General features: G+C 49.4%; 1 protein-coding gene across 5 annotated transcripts in view; it reads left to right on the forward strand.

Moving 5' to 3' along the window:
- KIAA1958 (KIAA1958 ortholog) overlaps positions 1-13512 on the forward strand; it is a 188932-nt gene that overhangs the window by 67697 nt on the left and 107723 nt on the right. For 2 of the 5 annotated variants that reach the window (XM_090038859.1, XM_090038857.1), the window contains one exon: positions 6914-7053. The exons of the other annotated variants lie outside the window; for them this stretch is intronic. The gene's annotated coding sequence lies outside the window, so the exon portion shown is untranslated. The remainder of the gene's footprint in view (positions 1-6913; positions 7054-13512) is intronic. 5 annotated transcript variants of the gene reach the window in all.

Below are 13512 nucleotides of genomic sequence, written 5' to 3' on the forward strand. Positions count from 1 at the left end.
CTGCTTATGCATCATGAGATACTTGGGCATTTCTGCTAACAGCCTGCACATACGTTTGAATAGCTTCTATGGAGGGCTCTTATCTCTGGAATTCATTTTCTTTGGTGGTCTGAAGGAACAGGCACATAGTTAGCCTTCAGGCCATCTCTTTTCTTAGAACTTTGCTAAGAATTGCAGTGGGAAATGTCTCTCTCAAGAATGTCCATTAAGTTATGTAAATACATCTAGAGACTGTTTGATGGGCACATTCAAGAAGTACAGCATTAAATAAGCAGTTCTGGGTTGACTTTAAAATTCATGCTGTTACATTTTCAAGGATACTCTTTTATGTTTTGTTAATGATTTGAGATCTCTGCATTTTAAAAAATTGATTTTCAAGTCTTTCACTTTAACTCTCTGTGCTCCTTGTCATTCCAGAACTTATGCTAGTTTTAACGCTGTGCCCTTAACACTGCAAATCTCTGCCTAGTGCACAGCAGGAGGGGAGCTGTGGCTTTTGCGTCTTACTGCAAGTGCAAGGGGATGTATAGGTGGCAGCAGGGTCAAGCACCGTGGGACTGATTTCCAGAGCTGCTTAGCTGAGTTCTTGCAGTCTTTGAAGGGAATAGGAGTTGTGGCTACTCAGCAGCTCTGCAAATTGGTCTCTAAATACAGCCCCCCTCACTGAGCTGTAGAACATCTCAGCTTCCTTTAGCATCTGTTCCCTGAGGGGCAGTTTCTGCCACCCACAGTTGCAAGGAGTCATTGAGGAGTCCCATGCTGTTGCCTGAGGAGTAGGTCCTACTTATTGAGAACGACCATAACAACGTAGATCTGCCCAAAGCTCCTGAGAACAAAAGCTGAAAACTGGGAAGGCTAAGAATGGGGAACATGTGGGCATAAGAAATGTGTTCAATGCAAACCTTGGCATCCAAGTAAGGGAGGGATTCTCCCCAACTAGGTGGGAACTGCCCTGAGGCAGGCACTGGAAAGCACAGCTGTTCATCCTTAGTGCCCCTTTGGAAACTCTGGTATAGTTGGGTAAGCCAAGAAGGGGGATGTTTGAGGTAGTTGGGAGGAGAATCTCTTTAGGATGCATTGATGTGCAGGATTCAGTGACAGTGCAGTCTGCATAGCTCAGGACAGACATTCAAAAAGCCTGAGCCTGAATTGATTCAATCTTTGCAGGTTAGTCTAACCTGCAAAGATTGAACTGATTGGCAAGTGGATAGACATTCCCTTTTCATTCTGGAAATGAAGGCACATGCCTGCAGTGTCTCAGGCCAGAAGCCTGGGGGAGCTAGAGCAGCTTTCACACAGAAGCTTGGGGGGGCAGGCCCAGCAGATCTGAGTAAGACTGAGTAGGGGTTTAAACCTCCACCTTGGCCTGTGGGGTTTAGACAGTGGGGGAAGAATTTCATAGACATTAGGGCTGGAAGGGACCTCAGAAGATCATCGAGTCCAGCCCCCCGTCCAAAGGGCAGGAAGTCAGCTGGGGTCATAGGATCCCAGCAAGATAAGCGTCCAATTTGCTCTTGAAGGTGTTCAATGTAGTAGGTGCTTGAACCACCTCTGATGGCAGGCTGTTCCAGACCTTGGGGGCTCGGACAGTAAAGAAATTCTTCTTTATGTCCAGCCTGAAACCATCTTGCAGGAGTTTATGACCGTTCGACCTTGTCATCCCTTGGGGTGCTCTGGTGAACAGACGTTCCCCCAGATCCTGGTGGTCACCCCTGATAAACTTATAGGTGGCCATCAGATCACCCCTGAGCCTGTTCTTTTCCAGGCTAAAGAGCCCCATGACTCTCAGCCTGTCATTGTAAGGTCTGTTTTCCCGACCTCTGATCATGTGCGTGGCTCTCCTCTGGACTCTCTCAAGCTTCTCCACATCCTTTTTGAATTGTGGAGCCCAAAACTGGATGCAGTACTCTCTCTAGCTGCAGCCTCACCAAGGCTGAGTACAAGGGGAGAATGACGTTCCAGGATTTTCTTGAGAAACATCTATGGATGCAAGCCAGTGTTTTGGTCGCTTTAGTAGCCGCAGCATCGCATTGAGGGCATGGCCAGACCTCCTGTGGCTGGGGAGGGCAGGGGGAATGAGGAGGAGGAGTGGAGAGCTCTGCCTACCCCAGGAGCTCCCTTACTGCCAGGAGCAATTTGGGCACAGAGCATTGCTGGACCTCAGAGGAGGACTCTTCCCCAATCCTCCCTCTCCCCCATGGTCACGGGGTGCAGCAGGGGGCTCTGTGCAGGGCTGCCTGGCCCTAGTGGGGGACTCCTCCCCCTCTCCAATACTGTGGAGGGGGTCTGTTTCATGCTGGGGCGACTCTTTCCCCTCCTCCTCCCCCCGCCTCCCATTGCCACAGGGCTGGCAGGGGTACTTTGTACAGGGCTGCCCAGCCTGGGAGGGGGACTCCTCCCCCTACTTCTCTCCCCGCTATGGGGTGTGGAGGGGGGATCTGTTCGGTACTGGTCAGGGATTCTTCCCCCTCTTTCTCTCCTCCTCCCCCCTGCCTCTGCAGGGTGGGGAGGGGGGTCCTGTGTGGTGTTGCCAGGTCCAGTCTGGGCATGGGGAGTGTCTGTCACTGAGCCACAGCCCCTGGGGGTGGATCTGCCATCATGGCCCAGCCCAGCCCTGCTGAGCCCTGATTGAGGCAGCTGCGTGGCGGGGCTGGGCTGGGCCATGGGGGCAGGGCTATCCCCGCCAGCTGCAGCTCAGGGACAGGAACACTAAGCCTTGTCAGCAGTGCAGCCTGGCCTGGCATGCACAGGCAGCAGCTAGCTAGGCAATAGGTTACCCAGGCTGGCTCAGAATTGAGCCCAGAGCCCAGCAACTACCCACCACGGGGCTTGCTACAGACCCACAAGCCCCTGCGGTGCATCTGAGCCAGCCCAGGTAGCCTGCTGCCCAGCCAGTCGCTGCCCATGCATGCCAGGCCAGGCTGTGCTGCTGACAGAGCTCAGTGTCCCTGTCACTGAGCTGCAGCTGGTTGGGGTGGCCCCATCCCCACAGCCAAGCCAACCCCACAGTGCAGCTGCCTTGGCCTCAGCTCAGCCGGGCCAAGCCAGGCCATGGGGCTGCAGCTCAATGACACTGCTCCCCGCACCAAGGCTGTGCTGGGCCAGGCTGGGCAACGCCACACAGAGCACCCCTCTCCACCCCACAGTGGTGGAGGGAGGGGAAGGGGAAGAATCCCCCTCTAGCACAGAACACAGCTCCCCTCCCCACCGGTGGATTGGGGGAGGAGCAGGGAGAAGAGTCCCCCTCTGGGGATGGGAAGCCCTGAACAAAGCCCCCCTCTCAACACCATGGTGGCGGGGGGGTGGGCAGGAGGGAGGAGAAGGGGGAAGAGTCCTCCCCCAGTACTGAACAGTCCCCCCCACCCCATGGGGGAGGGGGAAGTGTCCTCCCTTAGGGGCTTGGCAGCCTCACACAGAGTCCCCCTCCCCACCCTATGGGGGGGAGGAGGAGTGGGGGCTGCTCCACCCCAGCTGCAGTCCCCGGGGGGGGGGGGGAATTAACTTCCTCCCTGCCTCCTTAGCTTTAATGGGGCCATGCCGGGACAGCTGTGATCCCTGCCAGTGAGACGGGGAATGGAAGGGGGGGAATAAACCCCATCCCGGTCAGTCTGGCAGAGCTGCTATCCTTCCCCACCCCCTCATTGCTCCAGTGGTGGGATGTGGCCCAACATTGTCCTGGCATGGCCCTGTTAAGGTGAAGGGGGCAGGGAGGGGTTTACTTCCTGCCTCTGTGCTTCCTACCCCACAGCCAGTGTCTGCTAGCCCTAGTCATCCCCTCTGCCTCTGGTGCTCCCCAGCAGACAGGCAGACCCTGGCTGCAGGGGAGGGGTGGGGAGGGGAAGGAGGGAAGAATTAACCCCCTCCCTGCCCACTTTGACTTAACAGAGCCATGCCAGCTGGTGTCTTGCCACGTTACCGCCCCAGTTCAGACTAGAGAGCAGAAGAGTGGGGCCAGCACTGCTTCACTGGAGCAGAGAACCCAGCTCAGAGAGCATGCTGGGAGACACTGGTTTAACTTAAACCAGGAGGGAGTCTGGGACAGACATTGCATAAATTGGTTTGATGTCAATCAGTTAAGTCTAATGCTACATTCAGTCAGCTTTATCTTGAACCAGTTTTGGCCATTTTGCAACTGGTTTATGTGCACTGAATTTATATTCTGTTACAGGTTTCAACTGGTTTCTGATCACTTGAACCAGTTTGTGTGTAATGTCTGTCCCTAGCTGCAGCTCTCACCTGCTCTAGTTTATGCTAGAGCAGTTTAGGACTGGTAAACCACAAAGGTGGCTTGATATTGCCAATTCTGTCCATGTCATACTTCTTGGCCTTAATCCTGCTCTTAGGTTATGCTGATGATCATCTGTGCAGAACCACTGTCACTCTTGCATATCTGCATTCCACTACCCACTCACCCTGCTTGACCTTGAGTTTGGGCACACAGTGATTTGGTGGCTCCACAGGGCCTTGTTCTAGACTAAAGCTCAGCTAGCAGACATGATTTTACTGATAAGCGGGCAAAGTGGTGATGAGCACTTTGAAATCAATACAGGTGGCAGCAGCAGCAGCACTTGTTGCGTGAAGTTTGAATTAGGGAAAATCAATTCTCCAGACCATGTTGTTAGTCATTTGCAGAATGTTTCATTTTATGGAAAACACCAAAGCCTTTCAAGACTAGCAAGCCACTGATATTCTTTAAAGATTAAATTCTTCCTTCTCAGAGGCCTAAAGGAGTTTCACTAGAAAAACTGTTTGTTACATACTTGTTGTGCTGACAGCTGTAGTTGAAACCATGCCACACTTGGCAATGAGAAAACTTTCCCTGAAGACATGCCATCAGCTGAGGAATAACTGCAATTTCTCTGTCTGTCTCCCTCTCTGTCTCTCTCTGCTGTAAAGTGCGTGGCAGAGTGCCGTGATATTTTAATGAATGGGAAACAATATTATAGATTAAGATGTGCTGTTGTTTAAACAACAGACCCTGGTGTTTAAGGAAAAAGAAGGCTTCGTAGTGCCATTTTTTATATCCGTTATTGCAAGTGAATTGCAAGCCCAGCTAAAGTTAGTGGTAGAAATTGCTTTGTCTTGAGTGAAACCAGGATTTCATCCTTTCTTTTTAGAGACGTTGTAGCAGGTGTCTTTATTTGTACAACCCCCCCGCAAAACAAACCCTAATAACATGAAAAATGGGGCACATTTGGAAATCTAGAAATGGAAGGGATAAAGCCTCAAGTGTGTTTTCTTCTCTGTCTCTGTCTCTCAATTTTTTCTACTTGTAATATGGCGTGCTTTTAAAAACAATAACAAATACCATATTTGCTTGCATACAACATACCTTTCCCCCCAAAATAGCCTTTCAAAACTGGGTGCGTGTCTTAATCAGGGCTCCTGATTTACTGGTCAAAACAGCTACAATGGAATTTTTATTCAGGCAGCAGCGGAGGGAGTCAACTGACTTTGTCTCATTATAATCTACTTGATTCTTGCTAATTATTCTTTGTTCAACAAGTTAATTACCCACTCTCCTTTTCCAAGATCTTGATGTTCTACTAATTAAGCTAGTCTTTACTCAGGAATCTTGCTGAAGATTTTGCAGTTTAGCTACTCCTTGTCTCTCTCCTTTTTACAGTCCTGCAAAACTGTTTTCAGGTCTTTTAAAAAAATGCCCATGGAGCCCAGCCTTCAGCAGCAGCTACAGTTTCAGCATTTGGGAACACACCCCTCTTTCTGTCCACTTCTCCCACTGGACCAGGGTGGCCTGCCTCTGCTTTGAGAGGAAGGGGGCATTGGAGCAAATGGGGGACTTCCCTTTCAGCGCACTCACACTGGTGCCAGGCTGAGCAGCAAGAAGGGCAAGGGGGTGCTGCCTCCTCAGATGTGGCAGCATGGCCGTGGTGAAGAAGTGTCTCACATCCTTGCCACGGCTCATGTGCCTTCGGCAGTGCTGGTAGATGGCAAACCTGGGATCATCTGCCACCTCAAAATGATCCCACACTATACTACTCCCCCGCTTCTGGTCGAGGGCGAGGATCCTGCCTTTTCCCCCTTCTCAGCAGGCTGAGGCTGAACAGCAGGAGGAGCTGCCTCAGCTGAGCCACTTGCCTTCACAACCTCACCTCTTCCAAGGTGCTGCTTTCCAGAGGAGACCTGGGTCTACGGGAAATGTGAGGGGTGTGGAGCACAAACTCTGATTTCCTCTCAGTCCCCAGAATTGCTTGAGCCAATGCGCTCAGCATCCCTGGTTCCAGCTCCAGCTCCTCCTCTGGCAGTGGGAGGCTTACGCTGAGAGCTGAAACTGGGGTGGAGAAGGTAGTGATTCCACTGCTGGTGCCTGCTTCTGGACTGAGCAAAGGTGGTGCAGGTACAGGGACATCAGGTGCAGACACTGCGCCCACCTCCTGGCTTCCACTGGCACCACTCAATTCATGGCTGCTTGGGACTAGAATGCATGAATGCATCTCTGTTTTGCCCGGGGGAGGGAGGCCCTTGCAGCTCTAGCTCTCCCCCTACCCCCTCTCCCTCCCCTGCCAGAAGACCTAGCACCTGTCTTTCCAGCACACTTCATATTGATCTTTCCTGTGCTGGAAAAGTTCTGTGTCTGTGTGTGTGAATCCTTTTGTATCATATATTTTATTCCCTCTGTTGCGGCGTGCACTGGCCTCTTCTTTGAATATTTGCTTCGGTTTAAGGGTTTATGTAAAAATTGTGTGCCATCTGTCTGTTTGTCTTGTTCTGCTGTGAATATCTGTCTATGCTATTCTGATGAAAGAAAACTTATGCTATGTACTATGTATGGCAAATTGCCCTTTTTCTATACACCAGAGTATCTAGGGTGGCACAACTTGGTGCTTTATACATGGTATCCCTATACAGGCCCTCATTTAATGGTTGTTTTTTTTTCTTTTCTCTTATGCAGAATATAAACACAATGACATTTGAGTTTGTGTTGAACTTTCCAACTCCTGATGTTTGACTGGGTTTGAAATTAGAGAGCATGAATTTGCTTAGTCCCAGACACTATTATTTGGTGATGGTTTGTCGGCATGTGTCAGATGGGTGAGTAGTTGTAATCTGTGTCCTGATCCATATCACAAGTGACATCTTTCTGGCAGTTTCAGCTAGGAGGTCAAGAACTGATGGGAAACTACAGGCTAAATTATGCTTTGGTGCCTACAGTGGTCCTTCTAGGACAGGGGTGGGCAATTATTTCAGCTGGAGGGCTGCTTAATGAGTTTTGGTGAGCTGTCGAGAGGTTACAACAGTAGTCCTGCCTCTTGACAGGTGCCCCATCCCATCATCACCATCTTGGGACCGGAAGTCCCAACCCCTGACTTTTGCCACCACAAGTCTCTCCCCTTATCCCTGGAAGTACTCTTTTTAGAGGGAGGGGTTACCATCTTGGAACTGGAAAAGAAACCAAATCATGTACTAAAAATCAAAACATCTACAATAACATGTTTTAGTTTCATTTCAAAAAATATTTTTGTCCTGATTTGTGTGCGTTTGCCTAGGGTATATAGAGGTGATTGCATAATAGCTCAAAAATAAAGTCTTACTTTTGTATATTGTGTGTGGTTGGGGGTGGATTCATGGGGTTTGTGGGGTGTGAGGGAGAATGGAGAGTGTGGGGACCCCACTATATGCCCCCCGCCATGGTACAGCACCCAACAGCAGCAGCAGCAGGTAGCAGGCAGCAAGGCATTGGGCTGCTCATGGCCCATACAGGCACAGCCTTCCAGTAACGTGCGGCCCCAGCCAGTTCTAGGAGCTGCATGCCAGGCCAGCCAGCCTCTATTATGCAGGGCTCATGTAGAGCTCTGTAACAGGATGGGCATCCTAGGGGGTCACTGTGCTCTGCCCTAGCACCCCCATACCGTGTCCAGTTAGTCTACAAAGCACCCTCAGTTCTCACCCGCCACATCTTTGATGTAAAGTGCATATAATAGGGAGGCTGCCTCTTCATCTCCCTGGACATTGTTTTCCTCCTGTACATTAGTCCCGCTTCTGTAATGGGTGCTTCTGTGCACCCCAGCCTTATGGGTTATACATGGCTCCAACCATCCCTGTACCACGCCCCAAGCCTTGCAGATGTAACGGATGTTGTTCGGTCCTGATGTCACTGATACTTGGGCGCTCCACAGCCCTGTCTTGCACCACGCCTCATAGGCGCTCTTCAATCACTGCCCCTTTCTCTGGGGGTCAGCACACCTCAGTATTGCATTCTCCCTGGCACTCAGGTCAGCACACCCCCAATTCTGCACCTTCTCTTGCATTTGGGGTCAGTGCACCCCCAATACTGTGCCCTCTCTGGCACCTGGGTCCCTATGCTGCCATGGACCCCCTATGAGGCCTCCTGCATCCCCTTATAGCCTCACTCAAGCCAGTCTAACAGCAAACAAAACACAGGCCCCTGGGCTATAAGACGCCCGGCTACAACATCACTTGAGCCACCCCAAGGGTGCTCCATCCCTCACCTGTATCAAGCTGCTCGTGCATTCCAGCCTCTTCTCTTTTCTCACTCAGGCAGAGCTCCTTCCCCCTTGGCTGCCAGCAGGGAACTGCCTGGCCTCATCCTGGGATTCATGTAGGAACCAGGCCTGGCCCCTTCTAGTCAGCTGACCGCTAACAGGTGTGGGCCACTAGCTCCCTCTGGTTGCCCTAGCAACCTGTACCTGGGTGTTTCTCTCTTGTGCCACAAGTAGCAGGCACCTTAGTGCCCTACTACAAGCTCCCAGGACTTGTGTACCAGCAGGGGGAAACCCCACACAATGGAGCTGGAGGCCAGGCCCTGGCCCCTGCTCCCACATTCAGTTCCTGGGACTCTGCTGGAAGTGGTGGGGAGCCCTGCTCCCTGCTTCCTGGTGGCAGGGAGCAGGGCTAGGCTGCCAGCTCCATCATGCAGGGGTTCCCCCTCCACTGGTGGTGTAGAAGTTCTGAGAGCTGCACATGAGCCCTGCGTGATAGAGGTGGGCTGGCCAGGCTCTGCTGCTTGCCACCACATGCAGCTCCCAGAATTGGCTGGATCCATGCGCCACTGGGTGGTTGCACCTGCATGGACTGTGAGTGCCCAAGGACCTGTTGCTGCTGCTGCTGGCAGCAAGGGCTGTGTGCCATGGAGGGGGTATGTAGAGGGCAGGGGGTTCCCACTCCACACCGACCTCCCTCACACCCACATACCTGCACCTTGCCCACCTGAGCTACATGGTGCCATTGCTCTGCTGGGCACAGGACCCAGGCTAAGCACTCCTGCCAGCCCCAGTCTGATGCTCCATGATCCCACCCAGCTGCAGCTTCCCTACCTGCTGCCCAGAGCCAGTGCAGCAGCCAGTATCAGTGGCCCCACCCAGAAGCTGTGCATGCTAGCTGGGGCCAGGGCCTTCCCGTGTATGAGGGTGGGAGCAAAGTGTACAGGCTGGATGAAATACAATTAATTGGTGGGGTGCCTACAGGCCAGATGAAATCACCTGGTGGGCTGCATCCAGCCTACAGGCCCTATTTTGTCTGCCCCTGTTCTAGGTTATGGCTTGACAGTAACAGGGCAAGTCTACATTGTTGCTCTCTGCTTCTGGGTTATGCATTGGACTAGGCTCCTGCTGTTATCTGTTTCAGTGGCTACTAGCAGTATCACATTTTTTTGCTGAATAAGAAGGCTGGCAAAATAATTTTATGAGGACAAAAATATTAATGGACTAGAAACTTACACAATAACAGTAAAACTGCTAGTTGAAAGATTGACAACCCTGTGAGTTAAGGACTGGTGAGATTTCTTTCTCATGAGCATAAAAGCAAAGAAACTTGCAACTGGATCTACTGTTTTGCTTCTTATTGGCTATAAAATAACATCCCAGCAATTCTTCACAAGGAAGAGTTATAGGAAGGAAATATTTCAAGTTTTTAAACTGTTTCTTAACAGGATGTAGCAGCTGGACATGAAATGAACCAGCAATTGATCAATGGAGTATGGTTTGAGACCTGTTCGTGTAGCACTTAATAAAGTGTTACCAAGCCCAGTCATGAATCAGGCCTCAAATAATAAGACCAGCTTACAGAGTCTAGGATTCTGAAGATAGATCAGCCTTTTGATGTTTGAGCCATAAGGATTTAGTCTTTTTTAAGTTTATCTGTAATCGCAGAGAATTAGAAAGTTATTCTTACTATTATTTATTCTTAATAATACCCTAGATTTTGTATAGTAATCTGACACTAAAATCTTGCCCTTTGAGAAAAATGCCAATTACAAGCCCCCTGGTAAAACTGTGAGTAGGAAACTTTATAGTATATTGTTCTGCCACATGGTTCTCTTCAGCACAGATCCTTGCCAAGGGACCTGAACTGTAATAAAATTAAAACAAGTAAAGTTTGGATATGCTAAGTAATGGTGAAAGGTGGTACACAAACTGCTTGAATTAAGTTAATGCTGATTTGGCTAGCATTATTCTAGAGAGAAAATCCAGTACAATTTCACATGGCTTTGTGAGGGGAAAATGTCGCATATAACTGCTGTTTCCTTGCCCCCTGCCTTCCAGAAGACTAGTTACAACATTTCCCTGCCCTAAACCTATATATATCCTGCAAGGTTGTGGAGCGTCACATTCAGCTAAATTAAAAGCATTGGAGGTTGCTTAGGACACATCATCTACCATCATCTGTTATGTGGTAAACACTTCATGTGTCTGCTCCTTTTCCTCGAAAGCTAAACTCTGGCAGCTTGACCAGCTTAAAATATTTGAAACAATGAAAACAGTTTCTTTAAATTATTTTATTTTCAGCAGTATTCTTTTTCCCATTTCCTCCAATAATTCAGTGTAATTTGTTCATCTCTCCACCCCTAAGGGTGAAAAAGGTTGGTATGTGGTATGTGGTAAGATGAAGCTGACAGATGTAGTAAGATATAGCTACATTTCACAGATGCCTTTGAACAATGAGTATCAGAGCCTCTTTATTTCACCTTTGCTAGCATGTCTCCAACAGAATCAAGGTCCCTTGTTTCCTGTGGAACCAACCTAAACGGTGTTTTCAGAGCAAAGAGAAGAAACTGACCAAAGGCAATGCAGACCTGGTCAGCACTGACTTAACAGCTCCACATTGCTTCTTGAGTATCAAAGGGAAAAGGGAAAAAGCCATAATAGAGGGCTTGTGGACACACTCTCTGCAGGGTGGCCAGAAGAGATCCATAGGGCTCATAGATGTCATAGATTTCATAGACATTAGGGCTGGAAGGGAACTCAGAAGATCACTGAGTCCAGCCCCCTGCCCAAAAGGCAGGAAGTCAGCTGTGGGTCATAGGATCCCAGCAAGATAAGCATCCAATTTGCTCTTGAAGGTGTTCAATGTAGGTGCTTGAACCATCTCCGATGGCAGGCTGTTCCAGACCTTGGGGGCTTGGACAGTAAAGAAATTCTTCCTTATGTCCAGCCTGAAACGGTCTTGTAGTAGTTTATGACCGTTCGACCTTGTCTTCCCTTGGGGCGCTCTGGTGAACAAACATTCCCCCAGATCCTGGTGGTCACCCCTGATAAACTTATAGGTGGCCATCAGGTCACCCTGAGCCTGCGCTTTTCCAGGCTAAAGAGCCCCATGGCTCTCAGCCTGTCATCATAAGGTCTGTTTTCCTGACCTCTGATCATGTGCGTGGCTCTTCTCTGGACTCTCTCAAGCTTCTCCACATCCTTTTTGAATCATGGAGCCCAAAGCTGGATGCAGGACTCCAGCTGCGGTCTCAACAAGGGTCATATGCATTCCAAGGTTGTTTAGTTATGGAGGTGAGGGAGACTTGAGCCACAAAGGCTACTTCTACTGGAAGTAGCTTTTGGACAAAGCTTGAGCTCATGGGGTTTTTCCTTTTCAGAAAAGTCACTTGTGAACCTGTTTTGGACCTTACAGTGAGAAAATGGAACTTAGTTGAGTAGATCAGGTTACAGTGGAAAGAGCATTGAAAACAATGCTATTACCTAGGACACTTTGGTCACTAAGCATATATAGAATCATAGACATTAAGATTGGAAAGGACCTCAGGAGGTCATCTAGTTCAACCCCCTGCTCACAGCAAGACCAGCCCCAACTAGATCACCCCAGCCAAGGCTTTGTCCATCCACATCATAAAAACCTCTAAGGATGGAGATTCCACAATCTGTTTGAGTAGCCAGCTCCAGTGCTTTACTACCCTCCTAGTGAGAATGTTTTTCCTAATATCTAACCTAGACTTCCCTTGCTACAACTTGAGACCATTGTTCCTTGTTCTTTCATCTGTCACCACTGAGAACTGTAGCTCCATCCTCTCTGGAACCCCCCTTCAGGTAGTTGAAGGCTGCTGTTAAATCCCCCCTCAGTTTTCTCTTTTCCAGACTAAATAATCCCAGTTCCCTCATCCTCTCCTCAGAAGTCATGTGTCCCAGCCCTCTAACCATTTTTGTTGCCCTCTGCTAGACTCTCTCCAATTTGTCCACATCTTTGCTGTAGTGGGGAGCCCAAAGCTGGACACCTTACTCCAGATGTGGCCTCATCAGTGCTGAATAGAGGGGAAGAATCATTTCCCTTATCTGCAGGCAATGCTCCTACTAATGCAGCCCAGTATGCTGTTGCTTTCCTTTGCTGTTAGAGGTGTCAGCTGATGTCCAAGTGGGAGTGCAGCACCCTGAAGGGAGCTCTTCCCAGGGCTTTGTGGCTTCTTCCCCAATGGCCAGCCGTATGCTGCTGCTGCTGCTGCTGCTCCTGGTCTTGCCTCCCATTTGCCTGTAGTACTGCTGGGTGGCAGGCAGGTAGATAGTAGTCCTTCTTTGGGTGGGTCTGTGCTGGGATGGCTGGAGTGGGATTAGCAAGGATAAGGCTGGGGGGGTAGGTAGTGGTGCAGTTGGGGGTCAAGTAGGGGTAGGGGTAGGGTGGGGTGGGGTGGGGTGGGTGTAGCAAGTTATAGAACTATTACTGCAGTCAAGTAAGGTTGCCAACCCAAGAAAACTTTTTTAACTGATAATCTGCATTTTTTTTTTTACTGACAACCAAACTTTTTTGAACTTGGCCCTTCTCCAGGGTCTGGTAGAAGGGTTACATTTACATTGTGTTAAACATGTCAGTAAAAACACATGCCAGTAAAAAAGTTTGGTTGTCAGTAAAACATTTGCAGATTGTCAGTAAAAAAGTGTCTTGGGTTGGCAACCCTGTGTAGTATGTTGAGGGTCTTGTAGCATGTACAATCAGCAGCAGAGCAGCAGGTGATAGGAGGGAGAGCCTACTAAATATTCTGAGCCATGTTGACACTGAGTCTGATTCTTAATTCAGAGTACAGATAACTCCTCTGAACTTTCAGCACTTAGAGATAGATGATTCACACAGGATTAGACATTGCTGGGCTCCAAGCAGTAGAAAAGCCTGGTAGATAATAAGGTCTTGCCATTTTTAATGGAGTTCAAATACCAGCATTATTTATGTTGGAGACTGAGCTCAGTTTTGCCAGCTACTGTCTGGTTTCCAAGTACTCATGTGAGTTGGCTATAAAGCATGAGTCATCTTACTGAATCC

This window comes from Crocodylus siamensis, chromosome 3 (assembly GCF_052110815.1).
Source record: "Crocodylus siamensis isolate JL-2025a chromosome 3, ASM5211081v1, whole genome shotgun sequence".
Taxonomy (NCBI): domain Eukaryota; kingdom Metazoa; phylum Chordata; order Crocodylia; family Crocodylidae; genus Crocodylus; species Crocodylus siamensis.